Source organism: Gallinula chloropus (genome assembly GCF_964237585.1).
Source record: "Gallinula chloropus genome assembly, chromosome: 2".
In the NCBI taxonomy this organism is placed as follows: Eukaryota; Metazoa; Chordata; class Aves; order Gruiformes; family Rallidae; genus Gallinula; species Gallinula chloropus.
The window spans coordinates 41,555,479-41,569,676 of NC_140086.1; positions in this window are offsets into that span (position 1 = coordinate 41,555,479).

Genomic DNA, 14,198 nt, shown 5'->3' on the forward strand with positions numbered 1-14,198 from the left:
CCAGTCCTGATGTAAAAGGAGGCACAGAAAAACCATGTGTGTAACTAGAATACATAACACTTGTGGTGGTTTGACTGTGGCTGGAGGCCAGACACCCACCAAAGTCCCTCTGTCACTCCCCTTCTCAGCTGGATAGCAGAGAAAATATACATTGAGAGGCTTAGGAGTCAAGATAAGGACAGGGAGAGATCATTTAGCAAAACAGACTCAAGACAGAATTTAAAAAAAACATCTAACTTATTACAGTACACACACAGAGAAACCAGAGTCCAATAATGAGAAGCACAACCAGATCTTAAAACACCTCTGCCCCACCCCTCCCTTCTTCGTGGACTTAACTTTGTTCATTTCTGTCCCTTCCTCCCCCCTCAAGGTATCACAGGGAGAGACAGGAATGGGGGTTGCATTCAGTTCCTCACAAGTTGTTCTTCTCCTTAGCCAGGGGGCATTCCTCACTCTTCCCCTGCTCCAGCATGAAGTCCCAGCCACAAGACAAAGCCCTCCAGAAACTTCTCCAACATGAGTCCTTTCCCACAGGGCTTCAGCTCTTCACCATCTGCCCCAGCGTGGGTCACTGCTATGGGTGCACTCATAAAACTATAGAATGTCTTTCAGTCTAGACCGCTCCAGCTGGGTCCTCCACAGAGTCACAAGTCCTCCCAGCAAACTTGCTCGGGCACAAGCCTCTCTCCACAGGCTGAAGATCCTGCCAGGAGCTTGCTCCAACTCAGGTCACAGCATCTTCCTAATGTCTCCACCCATTCCAGCATGGGATCTCTCCACGGGCTGCAGGTGGGGCCTCTGCTCCCCATCATCTTCCATGGGCTGCAGGGGGACAACCTGCTCCACGCCATGGTCTTCTCCACAGGCTCTCTCTCTCTGAGCCCTGTAGCACCTCCTCCCCCTGTCCCCTTCTTCACTGGCCTTGGTGTTTGCACAGTTACTTGTATTTTCTCACTCCCTTCTCCTGTGGCAAAAAGCAGCTGTTTGCAGGGTTTTTTTTCTCCTAAATCTGATTCCCAGAGTCTCTGAGACCTTCGCTGGTGGGCTCGGCCTTGGTCAGCATTAGGTCTGTCCTTGAGCCAGCTGATGTTTACTCTATCAGGCCTCTAGCTACTTCTTGCAGAAAACACCCCTGCAGCTCCCCCTTCTTCACCAGAATACAAAACCACAACAGCCCTCCATCCAACAGCAGTGTATCCCTCTTCTATTAGTGCACTAATATAATCAGTTTAACACATTTAAGGATGGGACATTTCATACTGCAAATTTGGGGATTTTTTTTCCCATTTAATAGAAAACTCCACACTGATTTTGCTTTAGAGCACTATGGTTCAGATCTGCTATGAATTTATCCTGGCTATTTAATCTAAGCACAAAAGTACATTGTAGCAAAAACATTTAAAAACAGATTTAGAGAATTATACTCATATACATTGCATCATAAGAATATCTAGTGTAGAGGACTCTTCCAAATAGGCAAAACACAGTTTATGTAATGATTATAAACTCAATGGCCCTGCAGGTTGATTTGCCTCTCATTTGGAGAACTAAATATTTAATTTCATTTCCTCAAATGTTCCTTCAAATGTTTAAGCAAGCTTGCTTGAGAGTCTTTCAAATCTCTTAATATTTCCTTTTAACATCATTTTCTTTATTGATAGTATCTTTTCTTAGCATGAGATACCATTACTGAGATAAAATACTTTGTCACATAATTTTGATCACTTACTCCATCATTCTCTCCTTGAGGCCCTTGTGCCACAGGCCAGGCAAGCCCCAGCACATGGGACATGGTGACACCTGAGCTCTTGTTGGTTTTTCACTAAGTAGCTCTTTCTCCGGATGGGTTTTCTGCTACATATCCCATGTTGCCTTATGTGATGTCTGAGGACAGTTTACCAGGCCCATTCCTTGTTAGCAGAGCACAAAAATGCCGCATAAGTTTGAAGGCAGCCTAAATGTATACCATTCACAGCAGTGCTCACAGGGAGCACAGATCATGTGTAAGATGGGTAGCCTAACATGCCTGCTCCATTCTCTGCTACATCCATTCTCAGCTGGATATTGTCTAAAGTGTTCTGATGGTAAAAAGTAACAATGCTTTCCAAAGGTACATTCTACAAGTTTCGGTAATGTAGGAAATTAAATATAGAAGCATTTTCCCTTATTTAGAAGATCATTAAGTCATAACTCAAGCATTCTGCAAGGCTGATTAACCAAATACAAATTATTTTGACTCAGTGTGACTGAACAGCATCTAGTTACGTTCATGAAGGCTATTTCTCAATAAATCACATTTTTCAGGAAGAGAAGATTAAATCTAGTAGTGGAAAAAGTTACTATTTTGGGGAGAGAGTGGGTCAGCATTGTTCTATATTCTCTAGTTTGGGTTGAGAATTAAGTTTTATGCAAGAAAAAAAGATCTGAACTTTCTAAATGCTCCCTGGCACGGTGTTGCAAGTTGAGAGGCATGTGCCCAGTACATTGCCTGTGTGCTGGGGGGTCTCAGAAAGTAAGCTCCAGTGGTGTGCACAGCACATGTCTTTGACAATTTCTGCCTTAGCACCTGATCACTTTTGGTTTTACTGTGTTCTCACTTGTGACAGAGTTTTTCTCTAAATCAAAGAGAATCATTGCTTACAAAAGGCAAGTCCTGCCAAAGTAACCTGATTGTCTTCTATGACAAGGTGACCAAGGCTGTGGATGTCATGTACTTGGACTTCAGCAAATCCTTTGACACCATTTCTCACAGCATTCTGATTGAGAAACTGGGTGCCACTGGCCTGGACAGGTGGACCCTTTGCTGGGTTAAAAATTGGCTGGATGGTCAGGCCCAAAGGGTGGTGGTGAATGGAACCAAATCCAGCTGGAGGCCAGTCACAAGTGGTGTCCCCCAGGGCTCAGTCCTGGGTCCAGCTCTGTTCAATGACTTCATCAAGGACCTCAATGAAAGGATCAAATGTTCCCTCAGTAAGCTTATAGACAACACTAAGCTGGGAAGAAGCATTGATCTGCTTGAGGGTAGGGAAGTTCTTCAAAGTTATGTGAACAGGCTGGATTGATGGGCTGAGACTAACAGGATGAGGTTCAACAAGGCCAAGCACAGTGTCTTGCACTTGGGACATAACAACCCTGTGCAGCACTGCATGCCTGAGGAAGAGTGGCTAGAAAGCTGCCTGACAGAAAAGGATCTGGAGGTATTGCTTGACTACCAACTGAACGCGGCCCAGCGGTGTGCCCAGGTGGCCAAGGCTGCTAACACCATCTTGGCTTGTATCAGAAACAGCATGGTCAGCAGGCTCAGGGAAGTGATTGTGCCTCTGTACTTGGCGTTGGTGAGGCCACACCTCAAGTACTATGTTCGGTTTTGGGCCCCTCACCATAAGAAAGAAGCATATCCATAGAAGGGTTGGAAAGCAAACCTTACAAGGAGCAGCTAAGGATACTAGCCTGGAGAGAAGGAGGCTGAGAGGGGACCTTATCGCTACCTACAATTACCAGAAAGGAGTTTGTAGAGAGATGGGTGTTGATCTCTTCACCCAACTAGCAGGATGAGGCAGAATGGACTCAAGCTGTGCCAGGGCAGGTTCAGATTAGACATTAGGAAAAAATCCTTCACTGAGTGTTACCAGGCATTGAAACAGGCTGCCCAGGGAGGTGGTTGATTCACTATCCCTGGATGTATTTAAAAAAATGGGTAGACCGTGTACTTCAGGATATGGCTTAGTAGAGGACAGGTACAGTTGGACACAATTATCTCAAAGGTCTTTTCCAACCCAGTGATTCTGTCATCTGCTGGATACACACAGTGAGTGCCGCTGAGGCCAGCCCACCTCTGCAGGAAGCCAGGAGTCAGTTCACACTGATTAAAGCACAGGGTTGGAAGTGAGGTACGATTCAGCAAGTGAGCCTGAAAGGAAGAAAAAAAAAAAAGACCATAGTGTTTTAATCTAACATATACATTAGACAAGCATAGAACCAGATCCAGCTGCTGTTGAACCAAGCTGTCCCCTTGGACTTCATATGAGCATAAAACTAGAACCTCTCTTATGGGCCCAGATTTGCTTTGACAGCAACATCAAACCCATGGTAGACATCAGCACCAAATCTGTGTATTGCACAGTACTCCAAAAATCAAGTGGAGTGTTTGCAAAGAGAGGAAGGGCAGTGTAGGGGAATGATTTTAAAATCACCAGTTAACCATTCTTTTCACCCCATATCTGCCAGATGATGTGGTAAGCTAGCTAAACAGCCATTGATCCCACATTCAACATTTTCTGAGCTTTTTCATAGATCAATGTCTATATCACAAAAACATAACCTTTGAAGGCTTTGCACTAGGTTAGGGCCAAGCATACTTTGACGCCTCTCATCTCCCTTTCCCTCTCTCCTAGCACTTCTCAGGCTCCTGATAACCAGTCATTATGCCAAAAACCTTCAATTTCACCATCAGGCAGTTTTTATCTCTCCCTCTAGCAGGTAAAATAAGGGCACTATGAAAAATCAGTTCCTGTGAAAATGGTTCATCTCTTCACACTTCTTATGGCATGGGTGTATTCAACAACTTTTGGAGACCAGGTAGGATTTATCATACTTTGGTTATACTGCAGCCTACTTCACATCTGCTTTGGCCATGCAGATAGAGTTCTGGTGTATTAGAAATAGCTCAATCAAATCAATAATTATTGAATCCCTTCATAAAAATTAAGATTATATTGTTGAGCCAGTACTTAAAAAACCCTAGTCTCCTTCTGCCAAAAAGCCAGCTGTAAAATCCCAATTCTCAAACATACAGTTGTGAATTTTTAATTTTACAGAACATTATCTTCCCCAATACGCCAAATACATTATTGATACTATTGCACAAGGTCTAAAGAATTAGCTATCTAAAAGACTGGGAAATAACATTTATTTTTAATGCATTTTAGAAAAACACTCATGTGAAAGTGCAGGTAATTCAAGTGATCATTCTGTTTGTTTCTGCCTATCCTTAAAAACCCTAAACACTGTCATTCAGAAAAGGAAAACAGTACACCCAGATTGGATACATTTCTACTCCTGATGCAACAGAAAAAAGGTAAAGACCTGCTTCTTGAATAAATGGATGTGAGTGGTCTTATCAAGAAACAACTTTTACAGAACAGGTGAATACACACAGAAAAATCAGGCAAAATAACATGCAATAACCTCCATTCTGAAAACTGAGATTCAGTGGCGGGCAGCGTTTGCTGTATTTGTTGCCCACACTATTTTAGGTGGCAGCATTTTGCTGTAAATTAGTGAGTTTCTTCTCAGCTACACAGATTCACTGCTGAATCTCAACAAGACCAGAATACAGCCCAAGTATTTGATCAGGAGGCAGCAAAGGCATCTCACCTGGTTGTAGGAGCATTTGAAATAGTTGAGGGACAAAGAGAAAGCACAATGAAGGTATGGTTCCCTTTCTCCAGTCTCTCTACATTGGGAACAGTTCTCATATTCAAGAAAAAAAAAAAAAAAAAAGGAAAAAAGGCAGCATTTTGACTCACACAAAGACTGATCTGAGGAAACAATCCCACTTACAATTCCTGCTGGGATGCTTAAAAGTGATTCCACAAGAAACATCCTTCTTTGGAAATAATGCACTTTGTTTCTCAAGAACTGCAAGGTGTTGTTTATGCAAAACCATCGTCTACACATATAGCCAGGTGAGCCCTCAAAAGGCTGTTGTGATGTGAACAGACAACCATGCAGTTTCAGAAAACGCCTTCGGAAAGATCAGCTCAGCTTGCCAGTGCATCTTGAGCTGTTAAACGGTAAGACCTTCACATAAGAGCTTTTCTCACCTTTTAGTGTTACAAGATGGAGTCAAGGAGTGAAGCCCTACTGTGTGCAACATTTTTATACTAGTAATGCCCACTCTGAGTTTTCCAGAGGAGGTACGGTTGCACTGATGATGAAATTGATGTTTGGAGATGATAGTCTCATTTAAAGCACTTTCCCAGACCTCTTGAAAGTACTCCATCAACCCCCAGCATCCCGCAACGCGCAAGTTGAAAACACCCAACTCGGAGCTCTCAGTCACATTGCTGGAGTGTCCTCCAGCTTCAGAGAGGACAGCACAGGCTCAGCACTCATAAAGAACAATAAAAAGTACTGTGAAAAGTATTTTTTCATCCCTAGTACTTACTCTTACTTTATAGTCTTCCTTCTAGAAGCATGTGGATTGAGTGGTGGGGCTAAACCAGCAGGCACTGTCCTAGCAGGAAACAGCCCTTTTAACTGTCTCTGCTTATAGGGATACAATCATTTAGCTCAGCTGGGTGTTTGGGTGGAGAGCAGTTAAGCCATATACCTTGGAGATACAGGATGAGGAGAAAGGCAATCAAAACAGAGGGGAAAAATTTAATTAACAGCTGAAAGAAAAAGACACATTAGCATTTGAAGACTGTTGTTCCATAAGCTGATCAGGATTTACCCAAAGCTTGTGAACATCCTGGAATACATGGTCTATTCTATTTGAGTTGAATGACCTTGAATGCCTTCCATAGTTATGTTAATGAATGCTCAGTGATGTCACAGTATTTATTTACAGGAGTCTGATAGTTTCTGAAGTAATTGCAATCACAGTAAATTTGGTGCCTTCAAGCGCAATCATCCCATCGCAGACATTTTGTGACCCAAAGGTGAACACTGCCTAGAGAAGGTTACAGCATCCTTCTCTAACTACCAGCTAATCAAAATTCAACAAATTAAATACGTTTTCTTACATTTCTAGTTTCTTCCAACTTATCCTTCCAGCCTGCAACTTGGGGACACCCCAATAGCTTCTTATCACCTTGAAATCTCACCTCCCAGTGACTGCCAGCCTACCAGTTGTCAGTTATGAAAAACTGTGTTCAGTAAAATCGGGCTGGGCTTTTATCACCTCAAACATGACGCATCACTGACATTCATAAAACAACTTTCAACATATTTGCTCGAATGTCTGCTCTTCCAATCAATGGACACTGCTTGGAAAGCAGATTTCAACTTCATATGCATAAAATAACTTGTTTTAAAAACAGAAAAGAAGAGTATATTCATAAAATGTTTCCGATAAGTACAAATAGCACCAGGGATATAAGGAATTAGCATATGTAATCTGCTATTACTGTGACTGACTAGGAAAACTGAAATAAATTAATGTACATATTGACTAAACACTAGTAGTTTTCTTGAATTTTATTTTGAATTCCTTATTTGCTGGCTCTGTGGTTTCACATGAAGCCTTCCCCAAAGGCAAGCACATTCGTTTAATAGTAAGCAGTTAAGAATTTCAAACAGCTTCAGAGACAGTCCATAACAATAAAAAGGATATACTTAATCTGGCTACGCGTATTTCATCAATTTCTCCAGGGCAGTGTATTCCCACTGCAGTGTTTTGCCAGCTTAAATGTCAGCACAGCTGTCTTTATCTTGCCCCGTGGGTACCAGTTTTTCCTCCTAATGTTTCAGGGCGGGAAATCAAAAGGGGACCTTTGTAACAAATCGTTTCAGATTTTAAAAGAAAAGAGAAGTCACATCCAGGACTGGCACTCTGCTAATGAAGCTTTTCACTTGTTTGTAGGTCATTTGTGGAAGAGACCTTGTTTCTCAGGCTTCTGAAACAGCTCTTTAGGTCTGTTAGCATCAATAAAGCTAAGTGGCACACATAAAAGTTGAAAAACAATTAATTCTCTTGTGTCATCACTGCAATTCTTGAAACATTGTGTCATGCTACATTTTTAAACCTGATCTCACTGGACAGCTTTTCCATACAAATTCTGCCCTTAAGCAATTCTGGAGATTCCTTCTGTGAGTGCTGTACCAGTGCAACCAGGTGGTTTTTATTGTCATCATTCAGGTCCCAGCCTGCCTTTTTGAACAGTCCAGTCTTCCATGGCTTCTTACAGTTACTACAGCATCTGAAACCTTCAGCTGATTAGCAAATTTAGAATACATGCTGAAACCTTCAGCTGATTAGCAAATTTAGAAACTGAGCAGAGATCCACTAGGGTATCTGAAGCAGCACAAGATTACCCTAGCCTTCATTTTCAGTGTACTGCCTTAGAGACAATAAACGCATGATGCTCCGAGTGTCATTTCAGCTCACTGCAGTGCCACCTGCTCAATAACAGCCTGGCATCCAGGTGGATCCAACTGCCTGACCCAGGGCCAGTAACCAGGACATTCAGTCCCTGGAAGTACAGAGGATTTCATGGCTGTTTCACCAACACTTGATGCTGTTTCATGGTTGCACAGAAATTATAATTTCACCCTGTCTGCTTTAAGGTTAAGGAAACCTATTTGGTACTCATGATTTCGTGCTATGGATGGAGGTAGCCTGTGAGTTTCAATATGAAATGGGGGTGGGTGACAGCACCTGAAGAGACCTCTGTCTGCTACTGATTTCCATGTGATAGCAGCACTTCTACTACTGCTCTTTCAGGCACTTCGCTGGCCTGGAGGTGATTTAGAATACATCAAAGCAGTTCAAGCCCAACTGGAAGACTCTGTGGCGTCAAGGAAGTATCTGGATGTGGATACTAACTTATATGCCTAGCTTGCATCTCTGGTGCATCGACAAAGACTAGCACAGAAAAAAGACTGTATAGTGACATCATTTTTTCTTTCCTGGAACTAACTACTGTCTAACTGACAGGCTGTAGAGATCAGAGCCATTTTAACTTTGAGGAATGTCTAAAAATGGGCTGTCATTATAGCTCTGCAGCACACCAAGAGCACCACGGTTATTGCTGAGGCATTCCTGACACACGCAAGAGCTCATTTTGGAGACGGTATTATTAAGCCTGACCTTGTAAGTTACTGCACAGCAAGGGAACAGTGCCGGGAAAGTAATATATAGCTAGCCCACAGTTAATCACAAAGGTCTTCCATAGCTGTGCTTTATATATCTCCTAAAGCCTACCTCAAGTAAATGAATAAAGTCAGAGGCATTTTTTTAAGTCAAGGAACACTAAATTAGAGTAAAAATCTGTTGATTCATTTTTAGGATGTGTGAGGCCATTCTTAATATTTTATAGTATGAAAAGATCAGCTTTATTTAACGTCGTGCTAAATTGCGCAGAGGCAATGTGGCAGAGGATTTTCCAAGGGGGGAGGAAAAGCAGGGCTAACAGAGGCATCGATCTTCTGTACCTGCATAACACCATCCCTTTTTCATACAGCACAGCTGCTGACCAGACTCAGCAGCAGGATATGGGCTGGAGGATGGGGACAACCCAGCTGCACTACCTCCACTTTGGGTGTGCTATATTGCAGCCAGGCAGTCCTGGCAGGAGGTACAGGGAGCTCCAGCCATTGCACCAGGAAGGAGGGGGGCTGTGGTGGTGAAGAGATCTCATTTTCTTCTTATCGCTGGGGTAACTGGATTCAATTTTCATTAACCTGCTGGGAAGTGGGAGGCATTTTTGCTCACAAAAATCTGTAACCTTCCCTTCGCTGCTAAGGACTAGACCTGCTTCACTTCTTGTGCATCTGAAGGTAAATCAAGGTGAAATTAATCAAAATTATATAACTAAGTGAGACCAAATACAAGCACAGCACATCCTTACTCACTTTCTTCTCCTTTTTAATTACTCCTTGATATCAGTGACACATTACAGAACTGGTACTTTATAGCACAATGTTACTCCTTCTTTTGATGGTTTTGTTGATATGCCAGTACCTTTTATTCACCAGGAAGAGTGACTAGAGATCAGAGAAGTGTGAATCTGGTCTGCAGATGCTATATGTTCTCTGAAATGTTCCTTTTGGAGAGAGAAAAGCAAACACATGAGGGATTCATATCTTTCTCTCTTTGGAGTTCGGTCCGACGCAAACAATAGTCAGTCAACTGTCAGATAATAAGAAGCTAAAGAAATCTGGACAAGTAATTATTTGGATAGGAAGCTTTCTGCAAAACACAAATCGTAATGCAGAAAGCATTTTTTGCAGCTGAATGAAACAACTCCTTTTTTTCATTAGCAGTACCAAATCAATACTTCTGCCACCTGTTCTTAGGAGCTATACAGCTTTACTTAAAGTCTTAATAGTGAAGTAGGTGTTTTATTAATGGCTATGCCTTCACCTTGAAGCACCATGAAGAGAAAGCACATCACAGTAGGACTATCTGTAATGGGCAGTAAAGGATGTTGCTGCAATCCACTATTAAGAACAGGGTGGAGAAAGGACTTTTGTAGTACATAAGGACCCTCTAGGACATCTTAGTTAGAAATTTCTTTTGCACGGTGTAAGCGCCCAAACCCAAATTACATTTTCCAGAGATCATTGCTGAGAGGTTGTTTTATGGAGGAGGGATTAGCGCCATCGCAGATTGACAGCGTATTTCAGTTTTCAGCTCCTAGTCAACAAACCAAACATCTCAGCAGGTGTAAATCCCTGGATCTCACCCAGCTCTTGTGCTCACATTCATAATTCACACACACAGCCCTGATTGAAAAAAACCAACACAACAAAACAATAAAACCACCCCAAATCTAGAAACGAGTTTGATAACTGCGGAGGTAATATATATGCATCTATCTTCTGACTGCTGGCACATGGCCTGAGTGACTGATTAAAATAAATTGTTCAGATGTGGCTATAATGTTTGCTTAATTACTCATTGCACTCCTAACACAGAGAAGTACACTTATTGCACAGTGCGGTACTACTTCCTTGCATTTCTGCTAGATTAGTGACTACTATGAGTTTGTACAGGTTGAATGTTACATACTCAGTTCTGACTTCAAGAGAAGTTCAGTTTTCTCCTTGGTAAATAGTCCTTTTCGTCTGAACAAATAAAAAACCTGACTGTTCACCCTTTAGAACAAACACATCTCAGTTAACACATCTGTGTGGTGAACTGGCACGGGAAATTTTAGTTATGCTCCTAAGTAGAGTTTTAAAGGTCACAAAGGTGTCTTTATGTTGCTTTTTGTTTTACCTCTGTGCTTTGAATTGTATCTGTCTTTTCTCACGCAAATAGATTGCTGATGATCCATTTGTTTGGTGCTATAGAAATGTAGAGGAGAAAGCAAGTGAAGCAGTAACTGTAAAATAAGGTATTATTTGAGAACAATGGTCATGGTCATTCGAAATTTGGACAGTGCAATAAAAAAAGGCACAGCCTTTATAATGAAAGGTCCTAAAACACTGAACAAAAGTTAATTTCAGAGTGATTTTGCTATGGTTTTTCAATCTCAGTGGAGGATATGCAGCACTTTTGGGGTTCTCCTCTTTAAACGTCAGTTCTGGATTGGGGGTTGTTAATCTGGATTGCTATGCTACGAGCTATTCAGAGTGACAACTGTTTAGGAAAAGTTCACAAGAATACTTCAGTAAACTGCTTTGTAACTGCAGCGGAAATCAGATGGGAAAAAAAAAGTGAAATTAATTTGTAAATCTTGAGGATATCTGAACAATTTGTGTTGTTGACAAAACCAACTAATAGGAAAAAAAAAAAGAGAAACTGGGACAAGCACCACTGTAAAACTGATCTTAGGGTAGTTAAGATGTCCTGCCCCAGATCAGTGCTTTAACTCTAGACATATGTAACAATTACTTCATTGCTGATAACTTCAAGTTAGATCAAGAAATGGGTTTTTTTTACCATCGTAGTTTATGCACTGCAAATCAAAATTGATGAAGAGGCACCTCAGAACATCTCAGAGCAATATGGAAGAGTGAGCACTGCAGAAAGATTAATAGATTCTCCATTAACTGTACTTTAATTTATTCTGGCATTTAATTCTTTCAGCATTATTTTTTTTCTTTATTATTTCTTTGATTCTTTAAGTGTGAAACTTTGCTAGCTGAAGAGCAACGTTGAGTACTTCTGAAACTCTGACTGAACTGGAGCACTGCTTATTTTCTCTACAAAGGAGACACAAAGCTGTAAGACTGAACTTTTTAACACACTTTAAGAGGGGTCACGAGTTAAATGTCTGGAAAGCACATCTCTAGATATGTCATTTTCTACATCAGTAACATGAGTTGATTTTATCATTCTTTAGAACATATCTAGTTTATGATTTATCAAACCAATGGCACTGAAGACAGCATTCTTCTTTATCTGAATGAAATATTGTTCCATGATAATTTGTTATTTTTCCACTCTACTTCCACAAGTCAATAATTTCATATTTAAACTTATTTTTAAGGCTAGGGACACGCCAGAAATTTCATGGTGCATGTTTGATTGATCCTGGTAAAATTTTACCACCTAAAAAAGAAAATTAAATTACATTGCTTTTAAAAGGTGAACATTTTGTTGATGGATCCGTATTACATCATGGTTAAAGAAAAGCCTTTCATGTGGGAACATATCCAAGTTCGAGAAAGAATGATTTCACCCACCTGTAATAGTCTGTTCATGGTAATGATCAAAAACATATCACTAAGATTTTACTCCAGAGAGGACTTTTAGCGGCAAATTATTTATATGCATCTGATTATATATGCAAAGTCCCATTTTCGGTTATATAAGGTATGAGATTTCTAGCATTTATCAAAACCGAGAAGAATTATGTGTATTTCTATGTGCATTTCAGTCCTTTATATCTTTTTTAAATATCTCTTTAAACAGTCATTTTCCTTCCCAGTTTTGTCTAACCGAGCAGACCAGTTATGCATATCTCCTAGAAACTGCAAGCAATTTAACCACTGAGACATGAACTACTGGAAATATTTTGTCCTCATCCATGGAAGAACATTTTATTCAAAGAAAATAATGATGCATTTTATCCCAAAAACTTTTTCAAGTTCTATATTTTCTGAATTTATATTAAAAAGATTCTTTACCTCATCACTTTTGATACCTGACAGAAGAGCTAAGTGCCATAAGAGATGCTTGATGATATGCTTACCTACAAGACCGGAGTTCAGGATGGTCTGTCAGAAAAAATCTGACCTGTATGCTAGTGGACTGAGTATCAGTTGAGGAAAAAGAACCCAAACATCAAAACTGGAACTGCTAACTACTAATCGTATCTGTATTCCACCTCTACTCAATCCCCTGAATCATTGTGTTTCAATGTCCTCCTCTTAATATTGGTGATTGATTCTTTAGAAAATGGCACATCAATCCCATGTGGGGCTAGCTAATCAAAAATGCTTAAGGGCATCTAACTTTCAAGAAGTCTGTAACATTTAGTGGCCTGTTTATTACAGGGAATAGTTATGCAAGTTGTACTCCTCATAAGTCCAAGTGCCATTGTAGATAAAACCAGAAAAATCAATCTTAACTTTAATCAATGTGCAACAAATACAAATCCCAAGATCCTTCATGAGGGGCCCAAAAAATCTCAAGTCATCTCCATCAGGTGCTCAACAGAAATGGCTCTATGCAAATGCACATAGCATGGGGAATAATCAAGAGGAACTGGAGATATGTGCATGCTTGCTGGGCTGTGATCTGATATGGAGATGTGGTGGTATGGTTTCTATTACTTTGTTGGTGTTTAAGGACACAGGGTCTTTAGGAAGGACCCCTATCATCCTGTGATTCCGGGACAAGCAGGGGAGACAAGACAGGGGTTGTGGTCATCCTCTACATGAATGACCAACTGAGAGTAGATAAGGACCTGACCAAGAGCTTATGTCTCAAGGTTAAAGGGAGCACAGGGACAAGGGACGTTATAATGGGGTCTGCTACAGGCCACCTGACCAGGGACACCGGCACTATTTAACATCTTTTTCAGAGACATATACAATACAATTGGGTACACCCTCAGCAAGTTTGCTGATGACACCAAGCTGTGCGGTGTGGTCAGAATGCTGGAGGGAAGAGATGTTCTCCAGAGGAACCTTGATAGGCTTAAGAGGTGGACCCATGTGAACCACATGAAGTGCAACAAGACTAAGTGCAAGGTTGTGCACATGGGTCAGGGCAATCCCAAGCACAAATAAAAGCTGGGTGGAGAATGGATTGAGAGCAGCTCTGAGGAGAAGTTCTTGAGAGTGTTGACTGATGTGAAACTCAACACGACAGCTATGTACATTTGCAGCCCAGAAAGCCAACCGTAACCTGGGCTGCATCAAAACCAGCATGACCAGCAGGTCAAGGAAGGAGCCTACAAGAGACTGTTTACAAGGGTATGTAGTGATAGGACAAGGAGACGGTGGTCTTAAACTGAAGGAGAGAAGATTTAAATTAGATTTGAGGAAGAAATCCTTCCCTGTCAGGGCAGTGA